The sequence below is a fragment of the Bos grunniens genome, chromosome 19 (assembly GCF_055505025.1).
Source record: "Bos grunniens cultivar Pamir isolate PY7600 chromosome 19, Bosgru_T2T1.0, whole genome shotgun sequence".
Lineage (NCBI taxonomy): Eukaryota > Metazoa > Chordata > Mammalia > Artiodactyla > Bovidae > Bos > Bos grunniens.
In genome coordinates, this window is record NC_141183.1 from 40275287 (window position 1) to 40299434 (window position 24148).

The 24148-nt window shown below is 42.5% G+C and overlaps 1 protein-coding gene across 10 annotated transcripts in view; it reads left to right on the forward strand.

Annotated features, from left to right (window-relative positions):
* The window catches only part of SMG6 (SMG6 nonsense mediated mRNA decay factor), a 200673-nt gene that overhangs the window by 60610 nt on the left and 115915 nt on the right, over positions 1 to 24148 (forward strand). Inside the window, exon 11 of one of the 10 annotated variants that reach the window (XR_015148077.1) lies at positions 22721 to 22826. The exons of the other annotated variants lie outside the window; for them this stretch is intronic. The gene's annotated coding sequence lies outside the window, so the exon portion shown is untranslated. The remainder of the gene's footprint in view (positions 1 to 22720; positions 22827 to 24148) is intronic. 10 annotated transcript variants of the gene reach the window in all.

Below are 24148 nucleotides of genomic sequence, written 5' to 3' on the forward strand. Positions count from 1 at the left end.
TTTGATGGTAAATATTTGTTTAGACTCACCTATATATTTACTACTTTCTTTTCATTCCTTTTTATATTTCAGACCTTCTCCCTGGGATCAGTTTCTTTTCCTTTTTTTTTTTTTTGGCTGCCCCTCCCTGTCTGTGGGATCTTAGTTCCTGGATCAGGGATGGAACCCAGCAGTGAAAGGGCAGAGTCCTAATCACTGGACCACCAGGAATTCCCTGGGACTGTTTTCTTTTTGCGTGAAGCATATTCTTTAGAATTTATTTAGTGACATTCTTTTGATGACAAACTTTTCCAATTCGTATTTGTCTGAAAACCCTTTATTTTCCCGATTCCTCTATATTCACTGGTAATAGAACTCTATATTAACAGTTGTTTTTCTTTAGCCCACTGAAGGTACCTTGCTGTCTCTGGGTTGTTACTGTTTAAAAGTCAGCCGTCAGTCTAATTGTCCTCTTAAAAATAATCTGTGTCTCTGGGTGATTCTTAGGTCTTTTTTTTTAATAAACCCTTTGATGTTCTACAGCTTTAATGATTTTCTAGGTTTGTACTTTTTTTTTTTTTTGCTGGGGATTTATAGGGCTTCATGTATCTGTGAGTTGATTTCAGCAGTTTTAGAAAATTCTTAGCATTCTTTTTTTACATACTGCATCTGCCCGTGCTTTCTCTTCTCCTTCTGTCTTAAATGTCTCTTAAAACTTCTCTTTCATTTTTGACTCTCTCTCTCTCTCTTTTTTTTTTTTTTGGTGCTGCATTCCTCGTAATTTCCTTAACTCTGTCCCTGAACCTTTTCTTAGCTCTATCTAATCTGCTAAACATGCCCTGCTGAGATTTTATTTCAGTTATATATTTTTATTTCCAGATTTTTTTCCTCCTAAATCTGGCCTTTTCCTGTTAGTTTCTTATTTCCTGAACATATTTGTGAGTTTGTCTTTTATTTATTTTCTAATATATTAAACGTGTTATTTTAGGGACTCTGATCAAGGGGTCCTTTTAGGTGAGGTTCTGCTAGTCTCGTATTTCTGCTGGTTGTTGCACGTGTGCCTTGTTTCCCGTGTAATTAAAAAAAAAATTTTTTTTTTCTCTGTAATCTGCTAATTTTCTGTGGGAAATCATTAGTGGGAATTCTTGGAGACCTGGGATGAAAATGGGGAAAAGGTTTGAGTTTGCTTTTGTCCACAGTCTGGTGTAAAGAGTCTAAAATAATCATTCTGAGTAAAATGCCTGCTTGAGGGTTTTCAAACCGTTCAGGTAATGCGAATTCAGGCTGCACACCCCTGTGAGGGCTAGTGTACAGTCTGCACTTTCCGTGCACTATTTTTTTTCTCTCTTCTAGTCAGCCTCAGGGTTTGATATAGTCAGTTTTTTAGCTAGTTGTCTTATCACGAGGCTGAGGATGGCTTCTGATTCACCTTTGTACTTGGGTGTAGCTCTGTGGGACCTCAGCTTTATGGCAGGGGTCTTGGGCATCTTCTTGTTGGCTGTACCCACAAAGCCTCAGAAACCCAGAGCTCAAGTTCAGCAGGTAGCAGAGGTTCTTGGGGTAAAGCCTGGCCCTGTCCCACACTTAACAGCTCTAGTTTTCTGTCTTTACTCAGTCCCTGGCCAGAGGATTCCTTTTTAATTTATTAACTCACCGCTGCTTTCTAGAAGGATTTTAAAAATGCTCTTTCCAGGATAATTAGTTGTTTCATTGGGAGAGTAGACCTAGGTTCCTAGTCTGCCTGCCGTGTTACTAGAGGAAATGCTGTTATTCCTTTTTTCTTTGAAACATCAGACTCGAGCATTTTTTCCTAACCTCTGCCTGTGAACAGTGTGATAGGGGCACCTGTATGTCGGGTGGCGAGAGCATGGTAGGCTGGGCAGCTCCTTTTCCAGCCGTTGCAGCCTAGTTTTATGGCAGATGGTTTATGGGCTCAGATTTTTTTATTTTTCCAAGAGATGGTCAAGGTATACACTACTCAGAGGACTAATTGACAGATGGGGAAGAAAGGTAATGGAAGGCAGGGATAGAGGCCTGTCGCTGAAATGATAGAAGCCATTTATTGCCGAAAGGGTGTAAGCTAGGGATCTGGACAAGAGTGGTCTCTAGTTTCAGCCACATCACACTCCAGAGCTGGTAAACTCTGTTGGCCCATAAAAATCCTTTCCATTAGTCAGGGTGCTCTGTGCTTTTGTTCTTGACTACTGCTGTCCTTAGAGCTGTTTGGTTGGCTTGTATGTCCCAGTTTCCTTTTTAGAAGGCAGATTGTCATATGGTTAGGAATTTATTTACTGTAATTGGAGTTTTCTGGCTTCTCGAGTCCCCTCTTCAGATATCAGACTCCCATCTCGAAGCTTAGTTCAGAAACTGCCCACGTGATCCCTTGCCCCAAGTGCCAACAGCAGATGCAGCAATTGACACGCTGCAGGGAGTTTCCAACTGCTGGGCAGGTTTCTGAAATCCAGACACGTGCTGTTCACACGTTGGCTTCTGAAGCAAGGATCAGCGGTTGGAAGAGGGGAGGGGCTGGCAGGCCTGGAGGGAGAAAGATCTTATAATGCCTGCCCAGGGCTTAAGGCTGTGTCAGCTTTCTTCATCCCTCCTCCAGCTGGCGTTGGCAGGACAGAGTAAATCACTGTGGAGTGGTTATGAGCCCAACTCACTAGGGGCTTCTCTGAGGCACACCTGTGACGTCATCCCGTTATCACTGCTTGTTCTGCATAACCTCTTTCCACCTCTCCCCTGAGAGAGGGTGATGCCCAGAACTCGTGTCAGGGCAGTGAACAGAGAGAAATGTTTGGTAATCATTATTTCGAGATGCCTGCTAAGGACACAGTTGTAGGCTATTGACACATTCTTCAAGATTCCACACTGAAAGCAAAAACCCTCTTGCAAACATGCCCTGGATACCCTTTGTGAATCGAACTTGTTTTTAAACATGAAGAGAAAGATGATCCAGAAAGACTTGAAACTCCTAACTGTGGTCTCTCTTGTTCCCATTTCCCCTTTTTACACACACATACACACACACATGTAGTCTGCTCTCCAGAAAGACTTGAAACTCCTAACAAGCACTCACACACACACAGGCTGCTCTCCACAAGCCTCTGCTGGCTTCCCATTTCTCTCAGAGCAAAAGCCGTGAAGGTCTTCACAAGGCCTTCCGGTGTAGACTCTCCCTCCTCCCCACTGCCCTCCTTGCTGTCTCTGGTCTCATTCAGACCACACCCTGACTTGCTTACTTTGTTTTAGTTACTCTGGCCTTCTTGCAGATCCTCTGATGAGCCAGGGGCTTCTCCCACCTTTGGGCCCTTGCATTAAAGTTTCCTCTACATGGAAGCGCTCTTTCTCCAGCCATCTGCATGGCCTGTATCTCATCTCCCATGAGTCTGTTCAAGTCTTAGCTCCATGTGACTTACTCTGACCATTCTGTTGACACTGCTGCACTCCCACCTGTTCTCCTATCGCCCCCGTCCTGCTCTGCTTTTCTTTTTCATAACACTTGTTCTCTAAACACTAGATAACTTGTGTATATCTTTTTTTTTTCTTTTTTTTTTCACATTTTTCAAAAGAATTTATTAAGAAACAGAAAAAAGGGTATAAAGTACACAATCAAAGAAATGAAAGAGTTTACAACATGGATTCTTCAGGCCGGTGGCAACTAAGAAATATTTGCTGGGCCGACACCAAGGGTACAGAGACCCCAATTCCATTTTCAATCCCATTTCTCTTGGCTGCTAACCGAACCAGCTCAAACTTCCTCCTAAGAGAAGTCAGATTGCCTTCCAAAATCTCCCCGAACTACTTCCCAGTTGCCTTTACAGCCCTTCTCTGCCTGGTCCCCGATTCCTCCTAGGCTTCAGGTGAGGTCAGCTAGACCCTTCTGAGCCTTCTCCACTCCTCCAGTCACTCTGTGGTTCCTCAATCTGTTTTTGTTCCCGTCCAGATTCATTTAATTACATTCATGAACCAGTTGGGCTGGCTTGTTCTGCTGCCTTTGGTCAAGTTACCTGTTTTTCTAAGCCTACATCTGAACTTGACCTTTCTCCTGTTGGGAAGGACTTCTTGAGCAGTGTCTCTGGCAGCTCCCTGCCCCAGTTAGTCCAAGGCTACTTTCTCCCCCAGACAGAACTCTGCACCCCCATCCAACCTCCCACTTCCAGGTGGCTCTGGTTCTCAGCTAACCTGCCTGGGTGGTGGTTTAGTTGCTAAGTTGTGTCTGATTCTTGAGACCCATGGACTGTAGCCCGCCGGGCTCCGCTGTCCATGGGATTCTCCGGACAAGAATACTGGAGTGGGTTGCCGTTGCCTTCTCCAACTTGTGTGTATCTTTATTATTTGTTTTCCCTCACGACTCCTCTGCAAGACTGTAAGTTCCCTGCAGTTAGGGATCCCTGGCCTGTTTTACCCACTGATGTATTTATTGTGAGTATCCAGGGCAGTGCCTCGTGTGCTGTAAGTTTGAAATAAGCAGGTTTTGTGCTGTGCTGTGCTTAGTTGCCCAGTCGTGTCCGACTCTTTGCGACCCCGTGGACTGTAGCCCACCAGGCTTCTTTGTCCATGGGGATTCTCCAGGCAAAAATACTGGAGTGGGTTGCCATTCCCACCTCCTGGGGATCTTCCCAACCCAGGGATCAAACCCAGGTCTCTCGCATTGTAGGTGGATTCTTTACTGTCTGAGTCCCCAGGGAAGCCCAAGTAGGTTTTGAGTTGAATTGACATCAAGAATAAAGTTGGTCAGCAAGTCAGTCTAGACACTGAAAGTTGAGTGGCAGGGCCACGGGGCATCTGCTATTTGGGCTATTACTTATAATCATGTTTTTCCTTGTTTTTTGTTAACGTGCCACTTCTGAATATGTCATTTCCAACTGCCTGTTTTATATCCTGACATTCAATTAGAGTACATTAAATGTGTCTTGCTGTTTACTGTTAATACTGGATTCAGTGTCTTCACGGCTCTGGAAGCAAAGTTTCTTTGAATACAACATGAGTTCTGTCCCCTGTCGTCTCCTAAATCTTTCATCATAAATTCTCTGTCCTTTCTTCCTGCCCATAAATATCCTTTTATTTTTCCTTGTCTACTCATTTACTATATTTTTTTATTCTCACCTTACTGGAGCAACTGTGTCCTGTTTTGTGTAAGCTAAATAATTTTTTTAAATAAGTTTTCACCTTTTGGGTTTTGTTGAGTGCTGGAAAAAAAAAAAAGAAAAAAAGTGGAAACCACCTGTAAACCGGCTTCCCAGCAGTGACATTCCTTCCTATATGTATGTGTGAATATTCAAGTTTTACAGTTGAAAGTATACTGAGTATAAAGTGTTTGATTCTGTTTTCACTTGTTTTATAAGTATTCAGTTATGAAATTCTTTGTAAATATATTTAATGGCTGAATAATATTCTCATGTAAATGTGTTAACATTAATGTAATCATTACCCATTTTCACACATTTCCCCCACTTTTCTCAGATTATAAATAATGCTTTAATTAACGTCTTTTAATAAATAGGAAACATGCTTTTCCTATTATTTCATTGGACTGTATTTTTAGAAACTAACTTTTAGGTTTAAAAGGTTTGAAGCCTTTTAACGCTTTTGATACATGGTGTGTAGGATTACTTTCTTCAGAAGCTGTGCCAGCTTACAGTCTTAGCGGCAGTGTTTGAGAACGCCCAGTGACCACCTCTTGCTAGTTCTGAGTATTGTTAATATTTTATAGTCCTTAGCACAATGTCGGCATTCATAAAGTTGTTGAATAAATGACAGAAGAAAACCTATCTCTGTTTTTTTTCAATAGACTATTTTTTAGAAAAGTTTTCAATTCATAGCAAAAATGGAGTGGAAATACAGAGAGTGCCGTACTATCTCCTGCCCTAAACTTGCACAGCTTCCTTGCTATCAACATCCAGAATGAGTGGTTCATTTGTTACAGTTAATGAACCTGATCATCATCATTACCTAATGCCCATCGTTCACCGTAGAGTTCTCTCTTGGTGGTGTTCTGTGGGTTTAGACCAGTGTAGAATGACGTGTATCCTCCGTTATGGTATCGTATTGCCCTGAACGTCTGTGCTCTGCCTGTCCATCCCTCCCACCCTCCCTTCTAACCCCTGGCAAACACTGATGTTTTTACTGTCTCCATAGTTTTGCTTTTCCAGAATGTCATAGAATTAGGGTCCTACAGTAGTAGGTAGCTGTTTCAGATTGGCTTCTTTCACTTAGTCATGGCTTGACAGCTCTTTTTTTCCTCTCTAAAGCACTGAGTAGTATTCCATTATTTGAGTAGACCACAGTTGATTTATCCATTAACCTGCTGAAGGATATCTTGGTTGCTTCTAAATTTTGGCAATTATGTATAAGGCTGCTATAAACATCTGAGTGCAGGTTTTTGTGGGGACTTAAGTTTTCAACTCATTTGAGTAAATACCAAGGAGTGTGAGTGCTGGGTCATATGGTAAGACTGTGTTTAGTTTTGTAGGAAACTGCCAAACCGTCTTCCAACCTGTCCTGTTTTCAATTGCATTTCTTTGATTATTGGTGAGAGTGGACATTTTTTCCTGTGTTTTATTAACCATGTATAGTTCTGTGTGGTCCTGTTCTCTGCAAATTTTTCCATTCCTCCCTAATATTTTTCCTACCAGTTTATTTGAGGTTTATAGTTGATATAGCAAGTCCTTTCTGTGTTCATTGGTGATTTTCTTACTTGTATTTGATTCTTAATTATATATATTTTTAATGTACAAAAGTTGTAAAAAATTTTTATAGTTAAAAATGTCATCCTTTATGATTTACTTCATTGCTCTTAAAGCTTAAAAAGGAGACGTTTCTAGGCAGCTCTGCAAATATATTTTCATTTCCATCAGCTGGAGGGAATTCTAGCCCCATTTGTAATTTCATTCAGTTGGTAAGAGATGCGAGGAACCCTACGCGCTTAATGAAATAACACCCAAGAGTTGTGACAGTAGATCTTCTGCATCAGATGTAAAAGTTCCGGACCAGCATAGCAGCCCATTTTTATACATTTCGCAGAGTGAGGTAGAGGTGGAGTCACCAAGGGCTGCACTGTCAAGAGTCAGACCTTTCCCCTCACTTCACCTCACCCCACCTCACCTCAGGTGACCGCTTGCCAGCTGGGAAGAGCTCAGGCCTCGAAAGTTAACTTGGGCGTGTAGGCGAGTGGTTGTGTGGTCTTGCCATTTCAGGGAGGAAAGAATACGGTTGCCTTTTGTGGCTGTCCTGCTTTTCACTAAGGAATGAATTGTCAGTGTGTAACAGAATATTAATAAGGAAGTACCATCTTTATTTGGTAGCAAAAGCTCTGGGAGTAAACAGTCTATGGAGCAGAATTGCAAGGAATTAAGGCTGTGCCGGGGGGGCACAGAAGCCACCAGCACATGGAACTAGACTCAGCCAGAGACATTTGGATGCAGATGTTTCCCGTAATCTCTGGTAGCCTTTCCATTAGTCAGTCTTGGCTTTGGAGGCACTGTGGGCTTCCCAGGTGGCACTAGTGGTAAAGAACCCGCCTGCCAAGGCAGGAGATGTAAGAGACACGGGTTCGACCCTTAGGTAGGGAAGATTCCACGGAGAAGGGCATGGCAGTCCACTCCAGTATTCTTGTCCGGGAAACCCTATGGACAGAGGAGCCTGGCAGACCGCAGTCTGTATGGTCTCACAGAGTCGGATACGACTGAAGCAGCCTAGCACACACTCACGTGGAAGGTGTGCCAGGGCAGCATCTCTGTGGAACCAGCGCACCTGCCTGACGGGCTCAAGGTTGTGCAGGAGGAGGACAGAGGAGAATGAAATATCTTTGCTTTACGGAACTCAGGAAGAGTTACAGGGCTGGAACAGATGTGTGTGTGCCGCCAAGTCAGGGGAGTCAGATCATCACATTTCTGTTTCCTGGGTGAGTGACTCCTAGGGGTGGGGTCAGCTGCCAAAAATGTGATCTCTCCTTCCTCTGAAGGCTGTGTGGTTATGAACTTTGCAGTTGATCACATTTTTGTAAAATAATACATGTTATATACACATTTCAGCAGAAAAAAACTTAAATCATGATTCCCTGGGATAGATTAAAGGTGTCTTTAATTTTCTTTGTTTTCTTTGGGTTCTTAAAGTTTTCTATAGTGATCACAGTGTTTTTGTATTAAACTTATTTTTAGAAATTGTAATGACAAAAAAATTGAAGTTAGGTAAAATTAGGTTCTAGCTCTGATTGTGTTACATGCTGTATCATGCAAATTAGTTAACAGCTTCTAAATCTGTTTTTATATCTGGTACCTTGAGCATAGAAGACATTTATTAAATATTTACTGATTTAAACCTTCTCACCATAATTATTTGCCACTGATTGCCAGTATCTCTCTCCCTCCCTTACAGGAAGATCCTATTTCCTCTCTTTAACTTGAGGTTCAAACAAAGCAACTTTGATTTTGAGGGTTTTGTTTTCTCAAAAACAAAAGTATTTTGTGTTCTTTTGACATTGCTGATTCTTCTCTCTTCTTTCATTCCAGAAGAATCAATAACCTAACAGACCAACTAGAGGATATTCAGCTGTACTAAAAAATTCAATTATTTTAGCTTCATGAAATACATAGATCCCTCAACTAGAGTATTTACTCCATGAGAACAAGAGAAGACTGTATATTTTATGAAATCCCTAGCAATATCAAAGCTAACTTCAGAATTAGGTACTTAATCATTAATTATCAATTGATTAACTTACCAGGGTTTGGGATTATATAAAATGAGTTTAGGCATGTAAGAAATTAGCAACTTAATTTTTAAAAAAAAACTGGTATATTTCTTGCAGCCAAGTAAACATGCGTGTTAAAAAACTTACACACACAGATATATATGTACTCCCTGCTGCCCGCACCCCCGGGACCCGAGGCCACCCTGTGCAGCTTGTGGGAGCTTAGTTCACAGACCAAGGATTGAACCTGGGCTCCCATAGTGGAATCCTGGACTGCTAGGGGATTCCCAAAGATGTTACTTTGGTTTTAAGACATTCTGTTACAGTGGCTTTATGCAGTCTCCATGGTGACAAGCCATCAGTACCTTCACTTTGAGATGGTAATGCTACAGTGGACTGCTTTGAGAAACCAGGAGTAAGATCTTCAACATATTTCTCCCCCCCGTTTTTTCTTTACCCCAAACTATGGGGCCCTCTCCCACTGAAGACAGTAGGAAGGCGCATTTGTAAAGACAGTCCTCTTAATTAACTAATGCTCTGTAGCCCATGGCTGGTGCTCCTTCCCACAGGAGGCGGAGCAGTTCAGTCAGCCATCGTGGTACCTGCTGTCAGTTTCGCCCTTGCTCCGAAGCCCTTAAAGGCAAGGAGCGTCCTGTTGGGAAGTGGTGGAAATGCCTCCACATATGTGTGCTATTTCTTTAAAAGAAAGTTGAGCGGAAGTGATGCTGTGGGGAACATCTGCACTCGGGCCGAGCGGAGAGCGAGATGCGCTGCAGCTGGTGTAAGGCCCTGGCAGGCTGAGGCGCTGCTGTCTGTTGGGGTTTACTTCTGTCTACATTGAAACATGGCTTTGGGAGGGGGTTGGTGGCCCGCTGCCAGCCTCAGTTAGCCTGCCCTTCTCTTTCCTCTTTCCTCCTCACTCCCCCCGCCCCAGCTCCCCTCCTTCATGCTTTAAAGTCACATTTCCAGGCCAGACGTAGAATTAATCTCTGGGCACTTCACATTGCTGGCAGCTGAAAGCAGGATGTGGGATCTTTTTTTTCTCTCTCTTTCTCTCTCTCTGCGTCTTGGCTGACTTTTTTACCTCTCGAAGAATTTGGAAGGCCGTGAGACCCCCCCCCCTCCTCCCTCCAAGTACTGTGGAGTTTTTCAGCACGCTGATCACCCTGCTGTGGCTTCACCCTAATAGACTTCATATGTTGATGCAGTTGACATCAGTATCAAACTATTTTACATGTGATCTGGTGTATTTCCTGAGGAAATCTGCAAGATATTTATTAAGAACTAATAAAATAAACCTCTCCATGAGTTTTTAGGTAGTTTTCAATTTTTCATGTCTCTCTCGTTTCCTCTTATCAATGAGTTGCTATTTTCTCTCTCTACTCTGACCATCGCAAAAAGGAAACAAAAATAAATGTTTTAAACTGTTCCTGAAGGGACAGAGAGAGAATAGTTCTGCCATGATGTATCAGCCGGGGCTGTATTTTTAGTGCAGCATTGTAGAAACTAAAAATATCCTGTTATAGTGGATCCTTTTTATAGGTCTGTGTGTGTGTGTGCGTGCGCGCGCGTGTGTGTGTATGTGTGTGTTTATAATGTTGTACGCACAAGTGCCTTTGTGCATCGACAGCCGCTCTTCCCATTACAGCTGGACTCCATTAGTCCTTGAAAATTAATGTAATCCCAGTTAAGAAAAAAATTAATTACTCTACCAGAGCTGCATTATATCCAAAGCTAGTGTTAGCTCCCTAGCTGGCAGCTTAGTTTGAGAGGCTCCAGGGGCCCACGGAGCTGTGGCTTTGGTGTCACAGCCCTTGCTGTCGGGTTTTTCCCATTGAGATCATTCCTCAGTCCTTCCTTCAGGGTCAGGCATGTGATATGCTGAGAGTTAGTGCAGACCCCGCCTCAGTGAGCTGCCAGGTTTCAGTCTGGTCGTCCCCAAAAGGCGTGTCCGCCACAGGCTTCACTCACCTGCCATGGCAGGTTTTCTTATCAGGATTCCTTAAAAACGAGGTTCTTTGGCAGCACTTGATTTTTTTTTTTTTAGTTTTCTCTGGAGGAGAAATACTGTTTATCAGAGTCTCAGAGAGGCACAGGATTTGCCTTCGAGGGCTGATCGTGGACAATTAAGAATGACAGTCACGTCTTGTTCCTCCTTTCTCTCTAAGCTTGGACTAGTTTGTCTCATATACACCTTCTGTTACAAATGAGCGTGTCAGAGTTGACTGCTCGTTTCTAGTCAGACTGCACCGCACCAGCCCTGGATGAGGGGCCGGCTGGCTCAGCGGGTGAGGAACGCTTCCAGCTCTGTAATCAGTGTTCTGGGATGGGGTGCAGGGCACGGCCCAGAAGTCGATGCAGCCGGCCTCGCCTTCACGGTACAGCTCTTGTGCAATTGCCCGCACTTGTTGTTGTTTTGTGTCTTTTTCTTCTTTGGGGGCCTAGATTTGGGGGTGGGGAGGCAAGGAGAGAGAGAGGGGTAGGTGGGAAGGATGGTTGTTTATTTCCTTACTGGTCAGACTCTCCAGGCTCTCTGCTGAGAGTCCGGCCAGAATCCATCTGTCTTGGACTGCAGCTCGCTTTTTCTGCTGAGCTGGGGCGTGGGCAGCACAGGCCTGTGTAACCCGTGACAGGCCTCCCAAAATGCCATGATGGCATGGATCCTCTCGAGGCTGTTCAGAACAACAGCAGGGTTAGTGGCCTTTTGTGTCTTTTTGGGCACGGGCTCAGCCTCTTCTGCGGCCCTCCTATCCCCTCCCTCTGGTGACTCCATATCCTCCCCCGGGCCCCCTCCCCATCCCAGTCTCGCTGACAACTGGTTGAGTCCTTGGCTTCCTGTACTTGATCCCCAGGCAGTGTACTTCAGTAAAAGTAGTAATTAGGCCTTTTACAAATTTATTTTATTAGTGAAGAGAGTTAGTAGGTAATGGGCTGTAATTCTAACACAGCCAGTTTGGAGATTAATAAAAAATTTAAAAAGAGCAGTTTTTACCAGAGGCAGTGGGCCTGTTATTTCAAGTTCTCAGTTGAGCCGAAATCAGAGCAGCGTGGGACCCGTGGCGGGCTGTGCTGCTGGGAGGGTGCAGGGCCACGTTCCTTGTTGTTACAGTCTGTGCAGTGCCCGTCCTTGAGGGTGTTTTACGCTGGCATTGGAAAAAAGGAAACCTTGTTTTCCAAGAACTCTGCTCTCTCTCAGCTTGATAAGCATTTAAAAATAAAAGCTGCACAATTGAAATTGGCAGTGCATCCTCATTCTTTTGTCTCTCTGTTTATTTTTTTCCCTCATCCCTCAACATGTGTGCTACAGCCCATGGTTATTACACCCTCAAGAATGATGGCCTGGAACTCAGCAAACTTGCACCAAGGTCTGCCCGCCCTCCACTCGCCGTTTGAAGCTGGCTGAGGCATCAGGGCCCAGCACTGAGAGGCTGGGCGGATCAGCCTCCACAGCTCCATCTGTGGCACATTCCCTTTTCCCCTGAAGCTGCTGCCTGGAATTTTTAGCTTCTCCAGAATCCTGATTGTCAAGCCCAATCTTTCTTGTTAGTTTTTGCAGTTAACTTAATTGATTTGTTTACCTCTCCATTGGAGGAGCTCAAAAAGTGCTTTGGCACTAATCAGGAGCAGTCCTGGCTTTTTAAATAAGATTCTTCAGAGCTGAAATTGTATAATACTGACCCAGAGAGAAGAACAACTACTATGGCTTAGGCTAAGGTGATGGTAAGTCCTGGTTTGCCCAGTGATTGCCCCTGTTTAAGAGTTACTAATAGCACGCCCTTTTGCCCTCACAAGTATCCCAGTTTAGGAGATAGATTTTAGCATCACCCTAACTTAGATGAATTTAGAAAAAGACAGGGGGGAAAAAAAAACACTCCAAACCAAAAAAACAACTCACTACAAACTGTTAATCCTTTGTCTAGAAATGTAATGGCTTGTAAGTCAGTGCCAAACCCTGCCCTCAGCATTGCATGCGGATTCCACTGGAGTCATGCACATGTGACCTCAGAAAGGATTGCCATATCTCTGGCTCTGTGAGCAAGGACTGGCCTTCCTGCTGGAGCAGGTCCTGGTCAAGCCAACTTTGAAACACCATGTCACTTGCTTTAGCATTTCTGGCTATCATTGCCTATTTGGTTGAGTCAGAATCTGGAGTTGGCTTTTGGTGGGGTGTGGTTTCAGGTTTGCCGATTTTCCTAGTTGATGCCTGTGAAGGCTTGGTGCCTGATGTAACCGAATAGGGTGTTACTTCAGGTTAGTAGTCCTTGTTTTTGCTTGGCTGGTTGGGCTGAACCTGGTATTACCGTTTCCCAAAGAATATTTTTGGTTTGAAAACTGAAGGTCAGCAGTTCGCAAGCGCTGAGCTTGAAGCCAACTCTGTGGTTTGTCTTGTGCCACTGGGCCAGCAGCACTGCAGGCCGGATCGATTGATCTGCGGCAGTATGAGGCCACGAACGGCAACTGCCAGACAAAACTCCGTCTCCCCCCACTTCCCCGTCCAACCTGTCTCTCTGCCCAGATCCCCTTTCTTTTTCCTCGTATGTCTGTCTCACTCTTGGTTATGTATTTCGCTTTTTGGGTCTATCTTTTTCCATCTCCCTGTCTCTTTCCATAACAGTTTTTAATAATGTTTTAGTTAGTTCCAGCCTTTTCCCTGAATGGATCCCATTGGAAAATGCATTTGAAAGGAAACAGTTATACACTTCCCTTCCTTTGAAACTCTGTTGGCACCTTTTCCAGTGCAGTAAACCATACAACATGTATTTTCAAAGTTTCCAAACACAGACACACTGGCGTTAAATTTATGAAAAAATATTTTATTCAGCTGTATGGTAACTGTGACTTTCAGAGATGCTGATCAGATTTGAAATTGGTGCTGACTTTCGGAATTCCCGACAGGTTTGAAATCTCTGCAGGAAGTAGAGCCACACCAGTTCTTGGGCATCTGTGATGCCTTGGCCTTGGATTGCAGGACTCGGGTAAGGGACATAGGTGTGAGAATCCCTCAGCCACACCAAAGGAAAACAGGGAAGGCCAGTGTGCCATTGAATATCACGCCTAGTTACGTCGGGCACAGGGGCAGAAATAAAATTGTTTACTCCGGTCTAGGACTGGAGGTCACGTAACACCTGTTTGTGTGGGATGTCATTTACTTTAGGGTGCCATGGCTAAGAAGAGCTTGTTTGTTTGTATTCAAAGCAATGATGATGTCACTGATGTCTGTAAGTGATTACCTCCCCCCTCCCTCCTTATACCTGTGGCCTTCTGTCCCCACCCCTCAAAAAAAAGTGTGCTAGAATCAGTCTATTTAAATATCTGTGGATTTGACTGAGGTTTGAATTTGGTCCATAGGGACAGTGAGCCTTCTCAAGGATCCCAGCTGTTAATTCAGAGGATCCCTGGGAATACTCTTGAAAGAAACCTTTCAGAAGAAGGTTTCTTCCAAATTGCTTAAGCAGCTGAACTCTGTCTTGGCTCACTTATATTCATGTACTGGACCGTTTCAGCTTTTCTTTGCTTACCAATCCAACGGTGGATCTGCCTCAGGGCACTCAGGTAGAGTCTGTGCCTGTCGCTGTAGGACAGGAGCTGCCAAAAACAACCCAGCAAAAGCTGAGTGCCCGGCAGGCCACGTGTCCCACTCAGCTTGATTAACCAAGGTTTGTTGAGCATTTGTTGCGTCGTGTCTCGTTCTTCTTCGCTCTTCTGGTAGTATTTGCCTTTGTTGACAGGAGACTTTCTTGAAGTGCTTTTGGTGATAATGACTGTATTCTCTGTTCTCCGCTTATCTCTGCCTGTGTCTTGGGTCTTCCCTTTCTTATCCACACATGAAATATCAGCCCTTTTTATTACCTTGGCCTTCCTCTCTCAAGCCTTTCCCCATTGGTGTATTGTAAAATCCCATGGTTTTAATTGTCACCTTTCTGTGGATCGCTCCTAAATCTCTTTCCTGCCCAAAACTTTCCTGAGCTCTAGCCCACATTTGTAACTCCTTGTTGGATGTTTTTACCTGGAATCTCAAGCTTGCTAAAAATTGATTCATTCTGTTTCTCACATGTTGCAAGTCAGGTTTCCCAGGAAGCATACTCCTAAGATGGAGGTTTGCATCCCCAGGAAGTTATTTGGGGAATGCTCTCAGGACCACTACCCAAGGGGGCATGATGGAAGCAGGATGGGGAACAGAGAGAAGTTGAACTTCACTGCAAATCTAACAGAGGCCTTAGCCAGTCCTGTACGGAGCTGTGGAGCTGCTTAAAGGGGCTAACCCTTCAGAGTAGTCCCAGATTAGGCCAACAGGGCTGAATCGTTATACACCCTCCCTCCGTCCACCAGTCGATGAATGTGAGTTTTGGCTGGGAAGGGGGAGTGACATTGGAGAAGCGCTTTTCTTCAGCTGAGAGCAGGTCTGGGAGAGGGATCAGCTGAAATCTGCGGCTGCCAGTACTCCTGCCAGCTGGGAGAGCGAGCGTGTTCGTGCTGAGCGGGGATCTGGGCAATGCACCAGATCAACCCCTGCCCCGGAACTGCTCCTCCAGTGCAGTTGTTCTCTTACTGGTACCAGTGTCCTCCATTTATTCATGCTGTCTTGGTCTCACTGTTTCTAAGTTGAGATGTAATTTATGTAAAACAGTAAAGCACAGATTTTAAGCGCTCGGTTTGATGAGCTTTAACAAATGTCAGCCCCACTCTCTAGTCCTTTTTACCATGTATGTTAGGAGTGTTTGAAAATGACAAGAACCAACTTGAAGTAGCTTAAGCAAGAGAGGAAATGTATTGCAAGGAACTTGAGGACAAGGGTATTGTCCTGCAAAAGGGACTGAAGCCAGGAAAGCCTTTTTCTGCACCTCTGCTTCCTTCTGCCTGCCCCCATTCCCGGCAAATGGTAAAGGTTCAGTAAATAGTAGGTCTGTTATATCATTTTTGTATATCGTATTTTAACAATTATCTGACCCTTTTAAATGACTATGTGTTTTATTTTACATATGTCCCATAATTTATTTAAACAGTCATGGACACTTAGGTTGTTTGCAGGCTTTTCCTGTCCAAACTTTGTAATGGTGACTTTCTTCATTCATTTCACACATTATCTATATCTCTTAAGGTAGTTTTCACTTTTTCTTTGGTTCATAGTTAACTATGCGTGGGGGATCCTATTAGATTTCAACTCCTTGAGGGTCCAGCTTCATGTCTGATTCTTCTTTGAAAGCTCAGTGCCTAGCTTAGGGCTGTCCCATGTAGTGGCTGCTTAGTAAAAGCTGACTGTGCGTAAGGAAATGGATTAGTCCACCGCTTAGTGAGGTACTACTCAGAACAGATCGTCTCCATTGACCAGGCACTGTGGCAAGTGCTTGGGATTTACAGGAGTCTGCCTGTAGACCCTCCCCTCATGGGATTTCCGGCCTAGTGGGGAAGCTTGATAAATCCTGTGCTGGAGTGGCTTTGAGCCACCTGCTAGGGGCATGTTATGGATGGAACTGCTTTGAGCCCAGACACAGGAGGCCTGTCAGGGAGCACAGCACAGGTTTAATGTATGTTGGGTCTTGAAGGCAAGACTTAGACAATGGAGAGGAAAGAGGTGGGTTTCGGAGAGGGAGGGTGGAAGAATGGCCATTCAGGGCCACAGAGGCGGCAGGTTTGCTATTTTATTTCCTCTTGGCTGTTTTCACTTGTCTTTTGGGCCCACTCTAAGGGGCAAGGCAGTGCTCTAAAAATAAATCTGTTAGGTCTTTTGAACTAAGCAGAAGCAGGTCAGTTCTGTCCTCCAAACGGAGGAAATCTCACTAAGAAGATGAAGTTGAGCTGGTGCTTAAAGACTGCCTGTTTGGCAGGGGGTGCTAATCCCAGAATTACTGAGCTTTGTTCTCAGCACCAATGTTCAAATATAAATTTAGCTTTTAAATCGCTTTGCCCTATAGCATGCTGTTGAACTTTTTGTTTTGGAAATATCCCAAAAATGTACATAAATCAAAGTTTACAGTTTAGACCATTTCCCTTTCATATCCACACATTATGTTTATGCATGTATATATTTAAGAGCGTATATATTTTAATGTATCATTTGGTCTTCTTAAAATAAGACTTTTATAGCATATGTCATGTTCCCATTGATCTAAGATTCTTTAGAATTTTAGGATACTGCAGCCTTTCATCATCAACTGCAAGTGGCTCTTGCATTTGGTTTTCTCTGACCCTTGGTCCGTGTTGCAGACTGATTGTTGGCCAGATATGTTAGACATCGGCGATCTCTCTACTTAAGGAAACCCTTTGTGGAGGCTTTTGGAATAAGAATTACAGTCTCCTAATTTAGCATTATTTTAACTTAGTTTTAAAGAGTTTCTTAAAGCATTATTTATCTATCAATATATAGAATATTCCAACGTCTGTGTTTTTGGAAAAACATTCTTAGACTGTGATATATAATTATTTTGTCTCACCACACAGATAACTTCAGGATAATATTTCTTGGATATCTTTTAATAGTATGTGGTATAATGCCATGTGTTATAAAGGCCTTTCCAAGATTATTGCTTTTTTTTTTTCTTTTCCACACAGTATCCTTTGGACAGAGTCAGTGTTAAAAAATTATTTTAGGGACTCCCTTTGGTGGTCTAGTGGTTAAGACTCCAAGCTTCCAGTATAAGGGCACAGGTTTGATTCTGGTCTGGGAACTAAGATCCCACATGCTGCACGGTGAGGCCAAAAAAAAAAAAAGTTTAGAACTCAGTGCTGAGAAAAGATTTGTTTTTCCTGAGGAACTGATATACTTATTCCTTTCCAATACTGACAAGTATACTATTGTTGGTGTTTCCTTTTCTGCTTTGACTGCCAGGAAAATCCAGAGGCAAATTTTAAGTTCATTCATGAAAGATTGTTAACCTGCATGATTGACATATTTATATTTTTCTTCTTGGTCCTAATTTTCTACATTTAATGTTATTCATTGCAGGTGATGTTGCCCTGTGTTGTATATACATTGCCCTACCTTGCGTATACTGTTATATACTGTTACACTGTATGTATGGATACTGTCTGTACTGTATGTATATTACATTACTGTATATACTGAAGTATAAAAGAATAAGTATAAACTAAAAAGTTTAAACCTAGTTTAAGGCAATGTATATAGGTTTCAGCCAGTATTGTTGACAAGCTGAATACAAATACAAATACAAATTCTAAAGGGGATCTCTTTGCAGACCTTCTCAGTCAGGGTACTAGCTGGTGCCCCATGGGTTTCTAGTCACCTTCACGGAGTGCTTTCTCACTTTTCTTCCTTGGCATAATTACTTTATTTAGCTATCATTCTGTTGATCTCTTTTCTGCTTTAAAAACACATGCTCCACAGTGGGTGGGGTTGGATAAAGTCATTACTTACTTGATGTAGGTTGGGCATTGATCTTGGATAGTACAGCTTTGAGGAGCTTTTCAAGGCAAGTTGCTGGAGCAGGCTGGGATGAACATGCAGATCTGGATACTCAAGAGGAATCCACCCAGGAATTATGTTTCATCATTGGCCTCAATTTTCAGTACTGACTCCTCCAAATTTGTGTGATGGCTGTAATCTTTGCATTCTGGAAGCGTCTCAAAAGGAGTCCAAGAGATCCTTCCTATTCTAGGTACCTCTCTGCCCTACCTGTCTCAGGGTTGTTTTATTTTTGGCCTTGTTTGCAAGCTGTCAAACTCTTTTAAAACATCCTTCAGTAAACCATAAAATGAAAATAACTTGAGTTAATCTGTTAAAATGAAAGCTGAACATTTCTCTGCTCCTCTGCCTGCCATCTCAAAGGAGCCTCTTCTGAATGAGGTGTCTGCTGGCGTTATTTTTCACTGACTTACGTTGAGCCCAAATTGCTTCTGAAACGTCATACCAACAAAGGTGGGTTTCAACCTGCTTGAATCAGATGCCAAACCTCTGCCTGCTCCATCAGAAGCGATGTAGCTGCATTAATTCCTTCACAGCTTTACAGCAGAAGTTTTCTCTCTAGGTTAGCCAATGGGCATGCCTCTTAGGAAGCTTCTTTTGCTTCTCTTCTCTACAACCTTAAGTAACTTCTGGCTCAAGGCTCCCCAGATCTCCTGATGGCATTCCACAGGGATTTAGCTGCCTGATGTGAAATCAAGAAGCTGCCACTCTTTTCTGTGCCTCCTTTGCTTCACTCAAATATTGGGAGAGAGACAAGCTTCCCCAAACCTCTGGCAAGCAGTGTAGAAGCAGAGACACTGTCCTCCAAGATCTACTTGTAACTCCTCCAAATGTGACGCTGGAGTGGCAGGCATGCTTCCGCTGGGCCCCATTCCTGAGAGGCTTGGCTGGTGCCAGCATGCCATTCTGCTGGCAGCAGCTCAGCTTGCCCAAGAGGGGACGTGCAATGAATAACCCTGGAATCAGGCTGGAAATTCCGAGTGATGGAAATATCAATCTGGAGATATAACTAAGGTGGAAATAGCCAGAGTACGTTTTCATTGGCAATTGATTGAATTTTCCCAGGAAATCTATTGGAATTCCATTTCTAAGATGGCATGGGTATTTCCTGGAAAAAGCTGAGCACTCATTTAAAAGTGTTTTCAATTTTCCTTGAAAAGAGTAGAAGTGGTTTGCCATCTGTCTTGCCAAGATGTATCAATAAAGTCCCCAGGACATTTCTTGGTTCTAGAGCTCCATGTCGAGGAAGAGGGAAAGCCAAGCTCCTCTCTGGAGAGGGCCTAACACCTCTGGAGGTCATGTCCGTGCCTTCAGAAGGTAGCAGTTATGTTACAGCTCCATAAGGAGCTTTGCAGCCAACCAGACCAAAGGTTTGAATTTGCCACTCAACCATTTATTAATATCAGCTGTGTGACCTTGATGAACAGCATTAACTTACCCTCTGAAGCTTTGTTTTCTTGTCTATAAAGTAGGGAATTTCATGGCTGCATCACTTTGCTGACAAAGGTCCATATAGTCAAAGCTATAGTTTTTACAGTAGTCATGTATGGATGTGAGAATTGGACCATAAAGAAGGCTGAGCATCGAAGAGTTGATGCTTTCAAATTGTGGTGCTGGAGGAGACTCTTTGAAGAGTTCCTTGGACTGTAAAGAGATCAACCAGTCAATCCTAAAGGAAATCAATCCTGAATATTCATTGGAAGGACTGATGCTAAAGCTGAAGCTCCAATACTTTGGCCACCTGATGTGAAGAACCAACTCATTGGAAATAAGTTTTTTCCAATACTGGGAAAAACTGATACTGGGAAAGATTGAAGGCAGGAGGAGAAGGGGATGACAGGGGATGAGATGGTTGGATGGCATCATTATCTCAATGGACATGAGTTTGCACAAACTCCAGGAGATAGTGAAGGACAGTGCAGGCTGGTGTGCTGCAATCCACGGGTCTCCGAGAGTAAGACGTGACTTAGAGACTGAACAAAAACAACAAAGTGGGGAATGTCAATGCCAGTTTGCGGTGTTTTTCTCAGTATAAGGGTTATGTGTGCAAAACACCCAATTCAGACAAGATCGGGTGTGTTCAGGGTGGTATGGCCGTAGACAAAACACCTTATTCAGGGCCTTTGTATGTGTTGGATACTCAGTAGATGTCCACCTTTCTTGATTAAATCAGTCTCTAAGTTATAAACTCTGAGAAATCTGAAGAGTTGATTCCCCTAATTTAAAAAATGTTTTTAAGAGTTTTACTGGGATGTAACTGTATTTTAGACCACATACACTCAAAGCGTGTAAGTTGGATGAATTTAGACATATATTTATATATATATATATATAAATATAAATATACACATTTGTGAAACCATCATGACAGTCAAGATAGTGGACATATCCTTCACCCTTAAAATAAAAGTTTTTTGTGCTCGCTTGTAATCTATTCTTCCCTAACCGTCCCCTCCCAGTCCCAGGCAACCACTGATCTGCTGTCACTGTAGATTAATCTCAGTTTTCTGAAGTTCAACAGTGAGTTCTCTCCGCCCTTCCTCACCCTCCCTCTGTCCTGCCTTTATTCCAGATTGATTTTGACATTCATCAGCATTGTTGAGTGATACAGGAGTTTGTTCCTTTTCATTGCTGACTGGTATTCCATTGTGTGGATATACCACAATTTGTTTATCCATCCCCTTGTTGATGGATATTGGTTTTATTTCGTTTGGGGCTGTTAACACATAAAATTGCTGTATGCGATCAAGTGTTAAGTCTGTGTGAACATAACGCTTTCGCTTCTCTTAGGTTGGTACCTAGGAGTGGTATACCTAAGTCATCTGTTTTAACTTTCTGAGAAATTTCCCACCTATTTTCCAGGGTGATTGTATCATTTTATATCCCTAAAGCCATGTGTAAGGAAGGAGTTACGTTCTCTGCATCCTCACCAATACTTGTTATTTTCTGTTTTTTTGATCATAGACATCCTAGTTGGGGTAGAGTTTCTCATGGTTTTGATTTCCCTAATGTTGAGCATCTTATCAGAAGTACATGTTCAGCATGTTCTTATTTGCCATCTGCATATGTCTTTTGCTCATTTTTTGGTGTATCTTATTAATTTGGAAGAGTTTTACATATTCTTGATGAGAGTCCTTTGTCAGATATATGTTTTACAAATATTTTCTCCCAGTGAGAAAATTTTTGTGACTTTTTATTTTTGTCTTTTAAAAAGTAAGTTTTTTTAATGAAATCTATTTTTTTTAATTTGATCTTTACAGATTTATTGGCAAAGGAGCAGTTTAAAATAGTATTATAGCTCATGCTGCTAATTGAAAAAATCTTAATATCCATCTGATTAACAGTCCAAAGCAGTGCAGCCCTGAAAATGTATAAGCAGTTTCATTTATGAAGATAACAGTGCTAGGACTTGTGCATTAAAACAACTCCCCCCACCCCACCTGCCCTTGTTTGAAGAATGTACATACCATTTGTTTGAGATTTATACCTTTACTTATTTTTTGAACAGCAAGAACATGTTTAAACAGCTCACTTAGCTTCTGCAATTCGTTCTTGTCGTCTTTCTTCACTTTCTCATCACCTTCACTTAGTGCTGCTTGTCATGGATTTTGCCAGTCCGATGAGTCGTAGCCTTGCTGATGGAGTTCTCCTGCTTGACTCCTTATTCTTTGGACAGAAGTTCTGTTTTCAGTGAACTTTCCCTTCTTTTTTCTTACTTTGCTTTTGGTTGCCCCTGGCAGTTTCTTGCTCAGTCCAGATAAGGAACCACACGGATGGGCATGTCCAGCATCTCAAGCCGGGCAGCACATGAGAACAAGGGGTTGAAAGGATTCTCAACTGAGAAGCTATCCTCAGAATGTCTTAGTCGTCCTTTTCTGTGTAAAAGAGTCGTCCTTTTCTGTGTAAAAGAGAAACATTGCTGGAATCCTGTGTCCAGTCTTTTTGGGTTTTGTCTGTCGGCTTACTTGTTTTAAATTTTTTGTTTTGAAATAATTATAGATTGACAGGAAATTGTAAGAAAAATATATATATATGTTGGAAGGACTGATGCTGAGGCTGAAACTCCAATACTTTGGCCACCTCATGCGAAGAGTTGACTCATTGGAAAAGACCCTGATGCTGGGAGGGATTGGGGGCAGGAGGAGAAGGGGATGACAGAGGATGAGATGGCTGGATGGCATCACCGACTCTATGCACATGAGTTTGAGTGAACTCCAGGAGTTGGTGATGGACAGGGAGGCCTGGCGTGCTGCAATTCATGGGGTCGCAAAGAGTTGGACACGGCTGAGCAACTGAACTGAACTGATACACACAGGAGGTCCTGTTCACCCTTCATCCCTCCTTCCCTAATGTTAGTATCTTGCATAACTTTAGTGCAGTGTCAACACCATGAAATTGACATTGGTACACTCCTGGACCTTATTCACATTTCACTAGTTATATATGCACTCTTGTGTGTGTGTGTGTGTGTGTGTGTGTAGTTGTGTGCAGTTTAACCACACAGGTAGTTGTTTTCTTTTTTTTTTTAATTTTATTTATTTAGCTGCTTTGGGTCTTAGTTGTAGCACACGGCATCTTCCATCTCCATTGCAGCCTACAGGGTGTTTTTTTTTTTTTTTTCTTAGTTGCAGCATATGGGATCTAGTTTCCTGACCAGGGATTGAACCCGGGCCCACTGCATTGGGAACTCAGAGTCTTAGCCACTGGACCACCAGGGTAATCCCTACACAGGTAGTTTAATGTAACTGCTTCACAGTTAAGATACAGAACCGTTCCATCGCTGCAAAAGCTCCTTCATGATGCTACCTTCTAAGAACCATCCCTCCCTTCTATCCCCAGATGCTAACCCCTGTTTTCTATCTCTGCAATTGCATTATTTCAAGCATATTATATAAATGGGATCATATAGCAGGTCATCATTGAATTGACGCTGTTTTCACCCAGCGTAATTCCATGACAGACTGTCCATGTTATTGCCTGTATCAGTAGTCTTTTATGAGGCTGAGTAGTATTCCATAGTATGGATGTTCCACTGTTTGTTTAACCATTTATCCAGTGAAGAACATTTGGGTTGTTTCCAGTTTTAAGCTATTGTGAATAAAGCTACTATGAACATTTGCATACAGGTATTTGTGCAAACTTAAATTTTCATTTCTTTGGAATAAATGCCCAAGAGTATAATTGCTGGGTCATATCATAAGTGTATTATTAGTTTTGAAAGGACTGCCAAACTGTTTTCCAGAGTGGCTGTACCATTTTATATTCCAATCAGCTATGTGTATATGGTCCGATTTCTCAGCACCCTCACCGCTTTTTGGTGTTGTTACTGTTTGTCATTTTAGCCATGCTAATAGGTGTTTAATGATGTCTCGTTGTAGTTTTAACTTTTGTTTCCCTAGTGGAATATAACTGTATATATTTATATCCCATATAAATGTAAAGGTGTAAACTGTGAAGATACTGAACAGCCTTTCACGTGTTGATATTTCACCTGTATATCCTTTTTGGTGAAATGTCTGTTCATGTCTTTTGCCCATTTTCTTTTTGCCCATTTTCTAATTGGACAATTTGTTTTCTTATTGGTGAGTTTTAAGAGTTCTTAATATAGCCTAGATACTAGTCCTTTGTAAGATACGTAGTTTCCAAATACATTTTTCCAGTCTGTAATTTGCTTTTTCGTTGTCTTACAGTAGGGCAACAGATTTTAATTTTATGAGATGTATCATATCAATTTTCCTTTTTTAGACATTGGCATCAAGTCTGAGAAATCTTCACTTAGTCCTAGGTCCTGAAGACTTTCTTCTGTTTTTTGTCTAAAAGTTTTATAGTCTTATGTTTCATATGTAAGTCTTTGATCCATTTTCAGTTAATTTTTGTGTAAGGTGTAACATTTAGGTTGAGTTTTTTTTTTTTTAATGGCTGAGTAGTATTCTATAATATGGATATTCCACAATTTGTTTAACCATTCATCCATTGAAGAACATCTGAGTTTGTGGATATCTAATTGCTTGAGCAAACATATGTTGAAAAGGCAGTCATTCTTTGACTTAACA